Below are 14723 nucleotides of genomic sequence, written 5' to 3' on the forward strand. Positions count from 1 at the left end.
GCTGAAGATTTGCCATATGCCCTTGCTAAATGTTGAAAATGAATGCTGAAAGGGTTAGTTCACCCAAAAATGAAACCAAGCCTATGATTTACTTACCCTCAAGTTATCATAGGTGTATTTGACATCCTTCTTTCAGACAAATACAATCGGAGTTATATTTAAAAATTCCGGGCTAACGTTAATCCAAGCAGTAGTTGTGGTTGTGTTTGAAATCCATAAAAAATGCAGCTGTCCGTTAAATAACGTGCTCCACAAGGCTCCGATGTGTTAACAGAGCCTTCTGATTCGAATCGAAGCGTTTGTGTAAGAAAAATATCTATATTAAAAACGTTATAAAGGAAACCTGCCTTTAACCCACGGGTGTTTAAGCCACAAGATGGCGCCAGCGTTAAGCATAGAAGTAGTAACGGTCAAGATAACTCGTAGTACCCGGATGAGCGGGTGTTATTTTGGAATCACATACCGCTGGAATGCGTGATTGACCAATCAGAATCAAGTATTTCACAAAGCCGTGTAATAACAGTATCTGTCAAAAAACGTGTTGTAACAGTTATTACAATGCATAGATAACGTTACGCATCAATGACAAACCTACATTAACAGAAAAAAAGTTTTTATTGGCATTAGGTGTAGGCCTACCATCAATCTTTCAATGAACTATATCAGTAAACATCTCACTATGCTAAAATTACCCAGCCAGTACATAAAGATAGATCAAAGTGACATTACATTAACCAACCATTCAGAAAGGTCCTGTTTAGCCTTAAAGGGGGGGTGAACTGCTGTTTCATGAGGCGGCAGTGGCTCAGTGGTTCATGTAGGTTGTCTACAAACCAGAAGGTTGGTGGTTCGATCCCCGGTTCCACTTGACCAAGTGTCGAAGTGTCCATGAGCAAGACACCTAACCCCAGCTGCTCCCGACGAGCTGGATGAGCCTTACATGGCTGACATCGCCGTCGGTGTATGAATGGGTGAATGTGAGGCAAAATGTAAAGCGCTTTGGATAAAAGCGCTATATAAATATAAATAAATGCAGTCCATTTCATGAATACTGAGCTTTTTACACTGTTAAAGACTTGGATTCCCACCTAAACATATACAAAGTTTCAAAAACTAATGTTGGATGTTTGATGGAGTGTTTCTGTGTCAAAAATTTCTGTGTCCGGTTTCTCACAAATTTTGGAGAGTTTTTTCCGAGTATGGGTCGGCTTGCCGTCGATAGCCCTTTGTATGGGCCATATGGGCGAGAGAGGAAATGCACGCCCATAAACACTCTCTCAGCTGCAGATCCACTCGTCTGTGAACAATTATGTCGTTATAGTCTGCGCCGCGCTCCACTTTATTCCTATGGGTGACATCAAGGGACTTCAATGCTTTCAGGCGCTGCATTTGAACCGATTTGAACGCAGAAATGACGGGAAGCTTCACAACATCGCTTCAGTCGCGTCGCAAAGTGGATCTCCACGGTCACTGCTGTCACGGAACTTCACCAAATCATACCAAAGAAGTGTGTTTTTGACGGAGCGGCCCCAGCGATAAAGGTTCGGTCCTACTTTGGAAGCAGGCGGTGAGTAAAACTGCTTCAAATGTCTATGCTGTTGGCTATCGTCGTGTGAGTAACATCAGTAAACGATGCTATCGTGTATAACGTTAGTTAATTTATCAATGGAGCATGCGATCTATGGTGTGTGTTTAAATACATTTGTTTAAATGCAGTGTTGCCACAGTTACTTTGAAAAAGTAATCTGATTACTGATTACTCCTTTAAAAAGTAACTTAGTTACTTTACAGATTACTTGATTTTAAAAGTAACTAAGTTAGATTACAAGTTACTTTATAAGTTACATTCAGCAGTTGCCGACAACACCCCTGCCGCCTAAAAATATAAATGACAACCGTTTTTGGCAACACACTTTATTGCATTTATGCCTGAGCCTGACGGCCCCGACTTTTTTACGCCCCTTTTTTTAGGCTTCTCCTTCGTTTTATATTTATTTTAATAATTAAAATGAACAATGAGATGTGCTGGTGGAAACAACATGAAACCATGATAGCGTGCGCCACTGTCAAGATATGGCTCGCGCAGGGTTAAAGAGTCCGTCTCTTCAGTGCAGCTGCTAGAGTTATGGCCTTTTTACTACTGGTTCCTTCATTCATTTTCTCTGACCAGGTCGGCCTATCTATCTGATTGCGAAATGACCAGGACTAGGCCTAATGCCTTCCGAGTGTCTTTCGAGACGTATTTAATTCCGATACCTCAAACAAACCAATTCAGAAGGTGCATGAAAGCATTTCAAACTAAACCGGACAAATGTAAATATATCTGGTTGTTTAAACCACATGTGTAAATTTTACTCCTGGAAAATAATTAAAAAATAAATGTGTGAGAGCTTGTTTTGTTGTAGTCAGATAGATATGACGGTGCTACTGCAACATCGCTGCAAATGAGTAAAGCAAGCCAACGCATATGGCCATAAATGAAACTTTAAAATAAGTCACACAAAACACAATCATCTTCAATATAAATTAATGAGACTAATGATCTTACCAGTGCTTAGGTCGCTCTCTCTCTCATATTGCGATCTTTGAATTTGAAATGAGCTGCTGAATAAAATGCTGGAATCTTTTGCTTTGATGTGAACTCCATTAAATGAGCATATACCGCGGGAATTGAAGATCGGATTCATATTAATTTTGCTGAAGTGTAAGGTAGGCTATAAGACAACCTGCATGTACTTTCTATTTTTTTTTTTTTTTTTAGATTGTGTAGCCCGTTTCGTTTTTTTGAGCGCCGTTGTGAGCAGTAGGCTAATCTATCAGCCTGCCTCAGCTCGTCAAAAATTTATTTGTGGTGGTATAATAACTAGCCTACTTTGTTTTTGATTAGTTATATTTCGTTTCGTTTCTTTATTAAGGTCATTTCGAAAAATGTTTAGAGCAATTTTTTGTTTGTTAAATTAAAGTTTTAATTTTTTTATGTGACGACCCAGTGAGTTAACCGCATGTTTAATAGCCTAGTCTCTCAAACCAACTCTTGAATTGCCTTGCCTATATAAACTTTAATTTAACAAACAAAAAATTGCTCTGAACATTTTTCTTAATTAGGTTTATAAAGAAACGAAACGAAAAATAACTACTTTGACATTAAAAACAAAACTGAATTATGTTAATGGCTGCAACAATGTAAAAAAATAAAAAATAAAAAACACCGGCTCCAGCCGGACTCGGGCTGAGAATTTTGATAAGCTGTCGGTTTTTACTAAGGAAAATGACTAAAATAGTAACTCACAGTGACTTGGATAAGTAACTTTAATCTGATTACTGGTTTGGAAATAGTAACGCGTTAGATTACTCGTTACTGGAAAAAAGTAGTCAGATTAGAGTAACGCGTTACTATGTAACGCGTTACTGGCATCACTGTTTAAATGACAACTATAGGTGTCAGTTTGTTTATTGTAAAAAACACCCAAACATAAACCTAGCGTTCTCACAAAGCGTGCTTCGTCATTCGAATGCGCTAACGGTTACTCCATTGTTGTTCTATGTATAACTTTATATTAGTCTGACATGCAAAACCGTTTTACTTGCTACTGCTAAGGTTTAGTCGCATACAGTACAATAGTCCATAAACCGAATCATGTCCTCATAAACTGCGAGTAAACACACAAATGTTGACAGGCCACTAAATACACTACATACCACAGAGACGGACGTCCTGCTGTTGCTGTTTCTCCAGTTCAATTTATTTCAGCCTCCGGATCTGATTCCGGATCATATATGTATTAGTTGAATCTGATTTAGGGTAACGTTTTCTTCTCCACGCTTGAGGACGTCACAGCTTTGTGTCATTCTTTAGCTCCGCCCACACGCCTCCAGGCGCTAGTTTTTTTCCGGAAAGACTTGGTACAGCCTATATTTCTTTTATAAATATAATAACACTTTTCGGAGATATGAAGGATGCAATACTACTCTATAGGTACTCAAGATTGACATGAGATTGACATGAAACTGAGTGTTTCACCCCCCCTTTAATTATCGATTTTCTTTCGGAGCTGTCATCTTGTCCCGGGTCCGACTCAGGTTCAAATTGATACAGTTGCACACAGATATGTCCTCAGAAACTCCCATCGCCATACTTTACCCTCCACTGTTGTCTGTGTTTGTCAAACCAACCCACAGAGCAGAGGGGTGGAGTGAGCAAAGCTCATTAGCATTAAAGCCATATGCTCTGAAATGGCTCGGTGAAAACAGAGCTGTTTTTTACCAGGTAAAATTAGTGTTTTCTTACGATGCTAATGATAATTTTTAATTAAAGTATATTAAAAAGTTTTCATTTAGACACTAAAGAATCATATTAACTTGTAAAAAAATGGCATTATATGACCCCTTTAAAAGTAAACTAGGCCTATATGAAAATAAAAACAGGATGACTAAAGGAAATTGCAATTGTTGTAATAAATGCAATTCTTGTTCCCTTTCGAGAGAGGTTCCTCGTATTACGTATGGGAAAAACTCCTTTTCTCGAGAATGTGAAGCAAAACTTTTACACGGCCATAGCCCAGCGCGAGGAGCGCTCTGATTGGCCGGGCTGCGGCAACTGCAGGAACCTATGGTGAGGCGGCTGAGAGGAACGAACCAATGGGGGGCGTTCAAGAAGCCCGCCGAAAAAGGTGCTTATATTTGCATACAGGAGGCTATATAAGACCCTAATTCGCCATAGGTGTCAGATTTTATCTCCTTCAGCGATACCTTCGCTGGTCTCCGGAAGAAGCACCGCCGTTGAAAAGGCACCAGCGGAACCTGCAGCTGAGGACGACGGACTCCCTCTCCGCCTTCTCTGCCGTTCCAGCTACGCCATCCGGCGTTATATATCCTTTAAACTGTGTCTATGTTGAGTGTTATATGTGTTTGTGTGTGTGTTGCCGCTGCAACGCCACTTCTAGAGCTTACAGGCTTGTTCTACTCGAGGACTCTCTCGTTCCGCCGCGTCGTTAAGCGCCGCGGAAAGACGGAGCTCTTCTCACTCTCCCTCTGCTCTCGTCCCGTCGCGCTGAATAGCGCCGCGGAAAGAGAGAATGTTAGAGGACATGAGCACACTCAAGCCGAAGCTCTCTTCACTCTGCCGCCGCCGGCTCTTCTTCCGCCGCTGCCACAGAGTTGTTCCCACTCTTCTCTCATTCCGTCGCGCTACAGCCGCGGACAGAGAATACTAGAGTGAATAGGCGAACTCGAGCCGAAGCTCTCGTCACTATACCGTCGCGCTGAGGAGGCGCCGCGGACAGACGGAGTTTTTCCTCAGTCTTCCTCTTCTCTAGTTCAGTCGCGATATCGCCGCGGACAGAGAATACTAGAGTGAATAAACAAACTCGAGCCGAAGCTCTCGCCGTGCTAGAAGCGCCGCGGACAGAGTTTTTCCTCACGCTTCCAATTCTCTCGTCCTGTCGCTCTATCGCCGCGGACAGAGAATACTAGAGTGAATAAACAAACTCGAGCCGAAGCTCTCGCCGTGCTAGAAGCGCCGCGGACAGAGTTTTACCTCACGCTTCCAATTCTCTCGTCCTGTCGCTCTATCGCCGCGGACAGAGAATGCTAGAGTGAATAAACAAACTCGAGCCGAAGCTCTCGCCGTGCTAGAAGCGCCGCGGACAGAGTTTTACCTCACGCTTCCAATTCTCTCGTCCTGTCGCTCTATCGCCGCGGACAGAGAATGCTAGAGTGAATAAACAAACTCGAGCCGAAGCTCTCGCCGTGCTAGAAGCGCCGCGGACAGAGTTTTACCTCACGCTTCCAATTCTCTCGTCCTGTCGCTCTATCGCCGCGGACAGAGAATGCTAGAGTGAATAAACAAACTCGAGCCGAAGCTCTCGCCGTGCTAGAAGCGCCGCGGACAGAGTTTTACCTCACGCTTCCAATTCTCTCGTCCTGTCGCTCTATCGCCGCGGACAGAGAATACTAGAGTGAATAAACAAACTCGAGCCGAAGCTCTCGCCGTGCTAGAAGCGCCGCGGACAGAGTTTTTCCTCACGCTTCCAATTCTCTCGTCCTGTCGCTCTATCGCCGCGGACAGAGAATACTAGAGTGAATAAACAAACTCGAGCCGAAGCTCTCGCCGTGCTAGAAGCGCCGCGGACAGAGTTTTACCTCACGCTTCCAATTCTCTCGTCCTGTCGCTCTATCGCCGCGGACAGAGAATACTAGAGTGAATAAACAAACTCGAGCCGAAGCTCTCGCCGTGCTAGAAGCGCCGCGGACAGAGTTTTACCTCACGCTTCCAATTCTCTCGTCCTGTCGCTCTATCGCCGCGGACAGAGAATACTAGAGTGAATAAACTAACTCGAGCCGAAGCTCTCGCCGTGCTAGAAGCGCCGCGGACAGAGTTTTTCCTCACGCTTCCAATTCTCGTCCTGTCGCTCTATCGCCGCGGACAGAGAATACTAGAGTGAATAAACAAACTCGAGCCGAAGCTCTCGCCGTGCTCATTCTACCGCCGCCGTGCTGAAGCGCTGCGGACAGAGAATACTAGAGTAAGTTAGACGAGCGAGCTCGGGCTGTTGGGTATGTCAAGAACAATGTTGCTGCAGCGCGCGCTTACTGCCAAGGAAGTTGTAATGGCTGCCTTGTCATGATAGCGCGCGCCCCTTCCACAGCGCGTTGCTGACTAGAGCGCGGCTTACGTCATAGCACGCGCTCACTGTCAGAGCATAAGGGCGTCGGAAAATGGCTGCCAAGCTAAGCCCTTTTTTCACTCTATCACTTCCAGTCCCCTTTATTCAGGCGGCTGGAAAGGTTTTTACACTGTAGACAAAGTGTCCACTACACAGTGTGCACCCCTACATAAGCACTGTTAATTCAGCCTCACAAAATCACAAATAAATCCCGCCGCGGCCGGATTACACCATATAAAGTCAACTAGCCTTATTGCAGTCAACTAGCCTGTGGTCAAACACGCTTGTCTGCATGCGCGCTTTCAGTCTAGACTAGAGCATAACGGCATTGTGGAATGGCTCACATACCACCCGCACTTCCTTACATTCTCCCAGTTCCCTTAAGTTAAGTGACTGGAGATGAAATATTGCAGTCAACTAGCCTGTGTTAAACACGCTCGTCTGCACACTAATGCTGTGTGCGTTTACCCCTGTGGATTTGCTCACTGGTTTGCACCGTGGGTATTCTACGTAGGTTGTGCGCCACTGCACATTGTTTACACTACACACAAAAGAGCTTTCTATGTAGGAAATGTGCCCACTTTACAGTCTGCACTCCTGCACCCAAGCACTTTTCACAAAGTTCACTCTCGCACACACAATATAAATGTGAGGCGTGCGCCCACTGCAAAGCCTGCACCGCCAAAACTAACACTATCCCCACAGTGTTACAAGCAGTGTTACAGCACAAGCAACCCGGCTAACAGGCCCCTATTACTAAGCGGCCAGCCCCCGAATCTAATTCAACCCCTGGCTTTACGAGCCCAGGCCTGGCAGGCCATTCCTGGTATATAATATTGGGTGTTGAACATATAAAACGAGGTTCTCGCTACAGTATTGCTCGCAGACCCCGCGATTCAAGCCGTGGTCGAGCCCTCTGTAAGAAGCAGTGTCAGTCACGTGCTTCTCGCTGAGGCATTGAGACTGTTAAAGGAGAGAGCGGCGAAAACAGTACACCCGACGCTAGCGAGTCAGGTTTTTACTGTCGCTAATTCCTCATGCCGAAAATGGGTGGCGGTCTCAGGCCCATTTTCCAGGCATCTGAACAAAGCACTTATGACACGCTCGATTCAAGGTGCTGACGGTGAAACAAATCCTCGCGCACATTCGCCCCGGGGATTGGGTTTTCTCAATAGATCTGAAAAACGCATACTTCACGTTACGATAACCCCCCACCCCCACTACAGGCCATTCTTGAGATTCGCCTTCGAGGGGCAGGCTTATCAGTACAGTCATTGTCATAGACTCAAGACTTACGGCATAAGAACCACCACGTCTTGATAATGTACATAAAATCGCTAGGGCAGCCGAGATCAGACTCTGTTCACTGCATGGCTAAGCATCTCCTTTTATGGGCAGAGCACAATCTGAGCTCCCTAAGGGCGGCTTACGTGCCAGGTATTCTGAATCAGGGTCCGGACATGTTATCCAGAGGACCCATGTCCCCAGGGGAATGGTCCCTTTACCCGCAAACAATTCAGCTCGCACAGCACACGCTGCCCAATATTTTTTCTGCAAACGCAGGGATGCCCTGGCCCATGTTGGCCCAGACTCCCTCTATATGTTCCCTCCGATCGCGATCCAGCTGCAGCCTGTGCTTTTTAATAGCCCCACTTTGGAAGAACCGCACTTGGTTCTCCATACTGTTTCAGCTGTCAGACACAGCCCCATGCCTATTCTGCCAATGAAAGGGAAGGTCTGGCATCCCAATCCCGAGCTGTGGGCCCTCCACGTATGGCCCATCAACGGTATCCGGGAACCTCTCTGACAAGTTATGAACACTATTTCGGAAGCTAGAGCCCCTGCTATCTGGCAGCTCTGCTTTGAAGTGGTCAGTGGTTTTCTAACCAATGTGCTACGCGAAACATCGACGCACACTCATGCGAACTGGCGGAACCGCTCGCTTTCTCCAAGAGCTAATGGATGCGGGTCGTCCCCCCTCCATACTCGGGGTGTGTGTCTCCGCCATAGCAGCTAGCCACGCTCCGATCGCGGCACATTCACTAGGGAAAAGTGATCTTATTGTGTGTTTTCTTAAAGGGGCCAGGAGGTTCAGCCCGCCTTGCCCCTACCTCGGTCCCTATTTGGGACCTCGCCATGGTTTTGGAGGCCGTGAAGGGTTCCCCCTCCTAACCACTTCAGAACACGAGCTTGAAGCACATATCACTCAAGTTTGTGCTGTCATGAAACAGTCTCTCACACTGGATAGTGGATGCAGTCCCACTAGCATATAGGTCCAGGACCTAACCTGTCCTACAGGCATTTAAGCCCACTCCTCTAGAGGCATGGCCTCATCTTGGGCTTGGTCGTGTGACATTTCTTTGGAAGATATCTGTGCGGCGGCAGGCTGGGTCTCTCCGTCCACTTTTATCAGATTCTACAAGTTGGAGGTTCCAGCTCTACAAGCAGGGCTTCTCTCCATCTAGGCTCTATCTTGACCCTGGCAAACAGATTGCCTTACATTTTGGCCTGTACACATTAGTCCTTAAGCACTATTCATTCATCATAAGATCCGACTATGTCCGATCAGCTGTTCAAACGAACCGACTCTTCCGGTTCTTCATTCCCCTTATAAGCCGCCTCTGTCGGTCTATCGGGGTTTATTAACATGTGCTTTGGGTATACTGGGTCAGTCAGCACACACGGCGCTTTACATTGTGTTCCCATACGTAATACGAGGAACCTCTCTCGAAAGGGAACGTACTCGGTTACTTTCGTAACCTCGGTTCCCTGAGAGAGAGGAACGAGTATTACGTTCCGTGCCGTGTTTATGCTTCTCAGGTATCGCTTCAGTCGATCTTAAAACCTGACACCTATGGCGAATTAGGGTCTTATATAGCCTCCTGTATGCAAATATAAGCACCTTTTTCGGCGGGCTTCTGGAACGCCCCCCATTGGTTCGTTCCTCTCAGCCGCCTCACCATAGGTTCCTGCAGTTGCCGCAGCCCGGCCAATCAGAGCGCTCCTCGCGCTGGGCTATGGCCGTGCAGCTCACTGCGCTTTACATAGATACCTTTATTAAAAGTTTTGCTTCACATTCTCGAGAAAAGGAGTTTTTCCCATACGTAATACTCGTTCCTCTCTCTCAGGGAACCGAGGTTACGAAAGTAACCGAGTACGTTTTAAATATAGGTTAGTGTATAATGGAAAATGCTCTCTCTGAATTTGATAGCCACTTGAAAAAAATGTTGTCTCTGAGGCATGGTAAAAACATTACTCACCTGACCTGTCTAATAAAATACTATATTAAAGCATCTTTGTTGTTTCCATGGTTTCTACGGAAATCACTAACAAGTCCATAAATAACACTGGTTAAAATAGCTGATTTCTCTGGATTTTAACATGATTGGGAACGTTTGGGATAATGTAAGTACACAGGTCAACATTGTTCTAGTGTTTTTATATATATATATATATATATATATATATATATATATATATATATAAACACTAGAACAATGTTGACAAAATTTACATATATATATATATATATATATATATATATATATATATATATATATATATATATATATATATATATATATATATATATAGCTTACATATTGTAGGCTAGCTATAAGAGACTATGCTGAAATGGGGGGGGGGCTTTATAGCCTTTATGTAGGCTATAAATGCCTTATAGCCTACATTTGAACAGAATCTTGAAAAGTTTTTTTTTATGAGTGTTTATTATTATGCTTCGACTTTACAAACAAACAAGCATAGTAAATAATCAAATATCTGAATATAACAACACTAGGTCAAATCTTGAAATGTTTATGTCCGTGTTTTCTGTCAGCCGCTGGTAACGTTATATTAGCAGAAATGATTAGTAACCACATGGAGGCGCTACGAGGTTGTGTTTTACACTGCATCTTTGACTCCAGTGATGATGCAGCTATTCCAGGCCTATCACATTAATGTTTTTAGCAACACACACACAAACATAAAATAGCCTATGATTTGCTTCAGTGAGGGCGAGTTATATTTGACTTATATTTACATATACTTATTTCTGGTTCACATGTTATATAAAAATATCAGTAAACGTGATTTACTTATGATACAATGTTCTGTTTATAGGTTTTGCTTTTTGTTAGATAAGGCTGTTTATACGGATCTCGAACACTAATGCTATTATTACACTACTATGCATTATTATATATTTCATGCAAGCTAAAGTTTGTTGCACCGCATTGTCAAAATTCCAGTTCTGAACTCTTTGTCAATCAGGTCTGTCTTGTGTGTTGGGAAAATTAATATTTGAACACATTGCTCAGCTAGCAAATCTTGATTTTCATGGCCAAACTTCGTTGGGAAACAAGTCACGAGCCTTCAACATAGGCCTATATTCAGGTGTCATTTACAGAAAATGTTTAGAAACCTAAACAAAACCAGATGGGGCATGTACTGCTATGTTACAATGAGCTCCTAACTGTGCTATTATATTCTATACTTGTATTAATGATATTAAGAAATGACTGAGAGTCAATGTTTATAAGTTATTTATTATTATGTTTTGAACTATGCTATAAAGCTGTGTTTTGCATTGTGTTTGTTGTCAAACTCAAAAATGTGTTTTTTTTTTTAATGATTAAATTATATATTATTATATTTTTATTAGATCAGATAATATTTTAAGTTGTCATGGTCATGTTACAATGTGGCCCTCACATGTTAAACTGTTCCCACCTATGGGGCATGTTGTCAAATCACTTTAATTCTTTTGGGGTAAATCAAGAAAAAAGTATACACTGTATTAATGAAACAAAACCACATAATTGTACTAGATGTGTGAAATTAATGTGGGGAACATGTGATGTGTGTACATTTCAATTAAAGTTCTCCTAATAGCCACACTGAATTCAAGTTGAATAATTTTAATCAATTAGCTTACAGGGTTTAACGAATATCAAAGTTGTCTCTGAAATATACACAATATATTTGAAATATAGACAATATGCTCAGTCGTGACGTCGTCTCACTCGTCTGGCTACAACAACAGACGACCGGGCTCACTAAACACGTTTTATTACTTTTAGTTCGCAGTATTATCACTAAATACTAAATATTATTTATTTTATAGCCCAACTGTCTGCGCTGAATCTGTTTTATAGCAATATCTGGTAAGTAAACAGATCTCTGTGATAAGGGAAACGGTCTGTTTTTGCGTTGTGGCCCTAGGGCTTTGAAACAGACATCTAGCAAACAGGATAAAGTAAGTGTCATAGAGTGAGAGAGAAGCCAGACGGACCGGCCCGCGCAAGCAGAAGTGAGGTCGAGTGTATTAACATGGGAAACACAAAGGAGGCACACAGGCAGTTGTGGAGAGAGCGCTGAGAATGAGACCGACCGAGGCATGAGTAAAGGGCATGTGAGTGGGCGGGCGGAGGGCTCTCACACAGACAGACGCGGTGGAAGCATGTGAATGAGGCGGCCTGTGTCATATGCAGTGACGACATAATACCCACCTAAACCCCACCCCCTTCCTGCCATCTCTCTCTTTTACAGAAGTGCTGAATCAGTCAGAGCTGGATCAGTCTGGCTGGGAGTTTCCTGGCTAGACCACACAAGGTACATTAAATATTTGTTTCAGGCACACATAATAAGCTCTTAACAACGAAACTTCAGTGAAATGTCATAACAAAAAAACAGCATTTAAACCATACAATATCTTTAAAGTCACCATAAAAATGGACAGTTCTTGTTTTGTTTTTAATGGAACATTTGTAGTAATATATTAGTATCATAAATTATTTATCTGTGCATATCATTATATATTTTTTTCTATTCAAGTGCCCTCAATCTTTTAGATAACTTCCCATCTTTGCAGCGAAATCTCTTTGTCGATGTGTGGCGCAAGGGTGAGACAACCTGTAACTCACATTAGATCTCAGGCAGCAATAACAAACACAACGATCCAATGAATTTGAATATACGTCACAATAGGGAAGAAAAAAACTTCCATTTCATGCAGACTTTCATATGATACATGCAGGAATGTGGACTCCTTGTGTAACATTCACTGAGTCAAACAGGTTGTCGTATTTGTCCTTATCCTCTTTCTCCAGTTGGACTGACTGACTGAATGAACTTCCTGTGTGATCTACCCTCAGTAACACATGCAGCTTTGTGAACCACACCCAGACACAAGTTAGAGGGTGGTTTTACTCTGTACTGTTAACTGATTAGCATCTTCCTGAATACGCCTAAAGGAACAAAAGCTTGGTACACACGAAACACAACAGGGAACAGTACGGGAATGTTCCGGTAAACTTGAGAAAGTGAGAATGTGTAAGTTTGGAGATTCCTGTCAACTGAGAATTGTGTCAGATTTGCGTGTGCGTGGTATGAGGTTGAGAGGTTAAAAATTCAGCCCTGCATGGGCAAATCCAGACCATCCGGCCCCACAAGTTCCCCCGTGAGTGTTTTTGCTGGGATTATTTGAGTTAATAAATAAAATAGGACATGAACAAACGATGATAGATATTATCACATTTACTGCAAATGCAGTTAACCTCTTAGGGCCATTTTTTGGGATTTCCGCCTTTATTTGGCCTACCCAAATTGAAAAGCTTCCCATACACACATACAGTGGTCTAAATTCAAAATGTTGGTGTAATTTTACAGGAAACCCTTTGAAGTTAAACAAAACACTGCTAAAAGCAGTGTAAGTATATGTGGTCTAAGCTTTAATAACCCCCCCAAAAAGTAGGCACTTTTTTATTATTTTTTTAAAATTGATTTTTGAAAGTGTGTAACTCAGGCCCTGTGTGCTCCAGGTTTCTGCAGACAGTTTGGGCTATTTCCACTAAATTCTAGAAAATAGTGGAAAAAAGAAGTTTGTCTGTGTCATGTTGTATGCCAGATTTACTCAAATGGGTCTGAAGGGATGACCCCCTCTTTTTTCCCCTTCCACAGACATTTAAAATTGAAAGTATATACATGACGATGTCACTCCGGACCCTGTACAGGGTCCACGAAGTTTAAGTGGATAACAAACCTAACTATTGTACTCTTGTCTCAGAAATGTGAAGCATTCATTTGAAACTAGGATGCAGAAAAGTAAATTTACTGCTATTAAATTCTGTCCTTATTTACTTACCCTCATGTCATTCAAACCTATGACTGATGAGGTATTTTGAAGAATATTGGTAAACAAACCACTTTGGTTATTATGGCTAGCCATGATTTCTATAGAATGTTATTTTATGTTCCACGGAAAGTAAGTCATTCAGGTTTGGAATGACATTAGTAAATCATGACATTTTAGGGTGAGCTATCCCTTTAAAAACAATAACATTTTTAAAGAGTATATAAGACACTGATGTGTCTCTTTTATTAGTATCTCATTGAATTAACACTTAAAATTCATTACAACTATTCAAATGTTCATAAAACATATGTAAAGAGTAAAAAGCTTTGTCCTTAATTCATGGGATCCAGGCATCAAAGAGGTTTTTAATTATCCTTTAGTTGCCCTAATGAAATATACCATATTTATTGCATATAATCCAGTTTAAAACTAGTTTCCTTATGTGCTCATTTAAAAATAAATTAATAAAAAAATTAAAAGAGAGAGCGAGCGAGAGAGAGAGAGGAAAAAGCACCTATTACGGGGGAGAGGGGGGCCACTCAGTTCAGCCTGTCAAAACAATTGGCCAGTCTTTGGCGAAAACAAATAAACAAACAAACAAACATTGTATTGGCCCCAAATTAAGTGCATTGGGCCACCGGGAAAAATCCAGGTATACCAGATTACCAATCCAGCCCTGTTGAGCGGGTTTGTGTGAGATCACACTGCCCTAGTTCAGTGCATCTGTCATAATCTGGTTAGGTTCTGTTCATAGGACCACCATTCTCATTGTACACAGTAAAAAAAGAAAAGAAAAAAAAGCTGACACTAAAAACAAAAGTTTGCTACCTTAAAGGGATAGCACCCACAAATTAAATTTAAAATGGCATTTTTTCAGATGTATACAATCAGAATTATATATAAAAAAGTCCTGGCTCTTCCAA

At 42.4% G+C, this 14723-nt stretch overlaps 1 long non-coding RNA gene across 1 annotated transcript in view; it reads left to right on the top strand.

Annotated features, from left to right (window-relative positions):
* LOC137071219 (uncharacterized) overlaps nt 1–14723 on the top strand; it is a 28296-nt gene that overhangs the window by 583 nt on the left and 12990 nt on the right. The window lies entirely within an intron of this gene.

The sequence above is a fragment of the Pseudorasbora parva genome, chromosome 3, assembly GCF_024679245.1.
Source record: "Pseudorasbora parva isolate DD20220531a chromosome 3, ASM2467924v1, whole genome shotgun sequence".
NCBI classification, from domain to species: domain Eukaryota; kingdom Metazoa; phylum Chordata; class Actinopteri; order Cypriniformes; family Gobionidae; genus Pseudorasbora; species Pseudorasbora parva.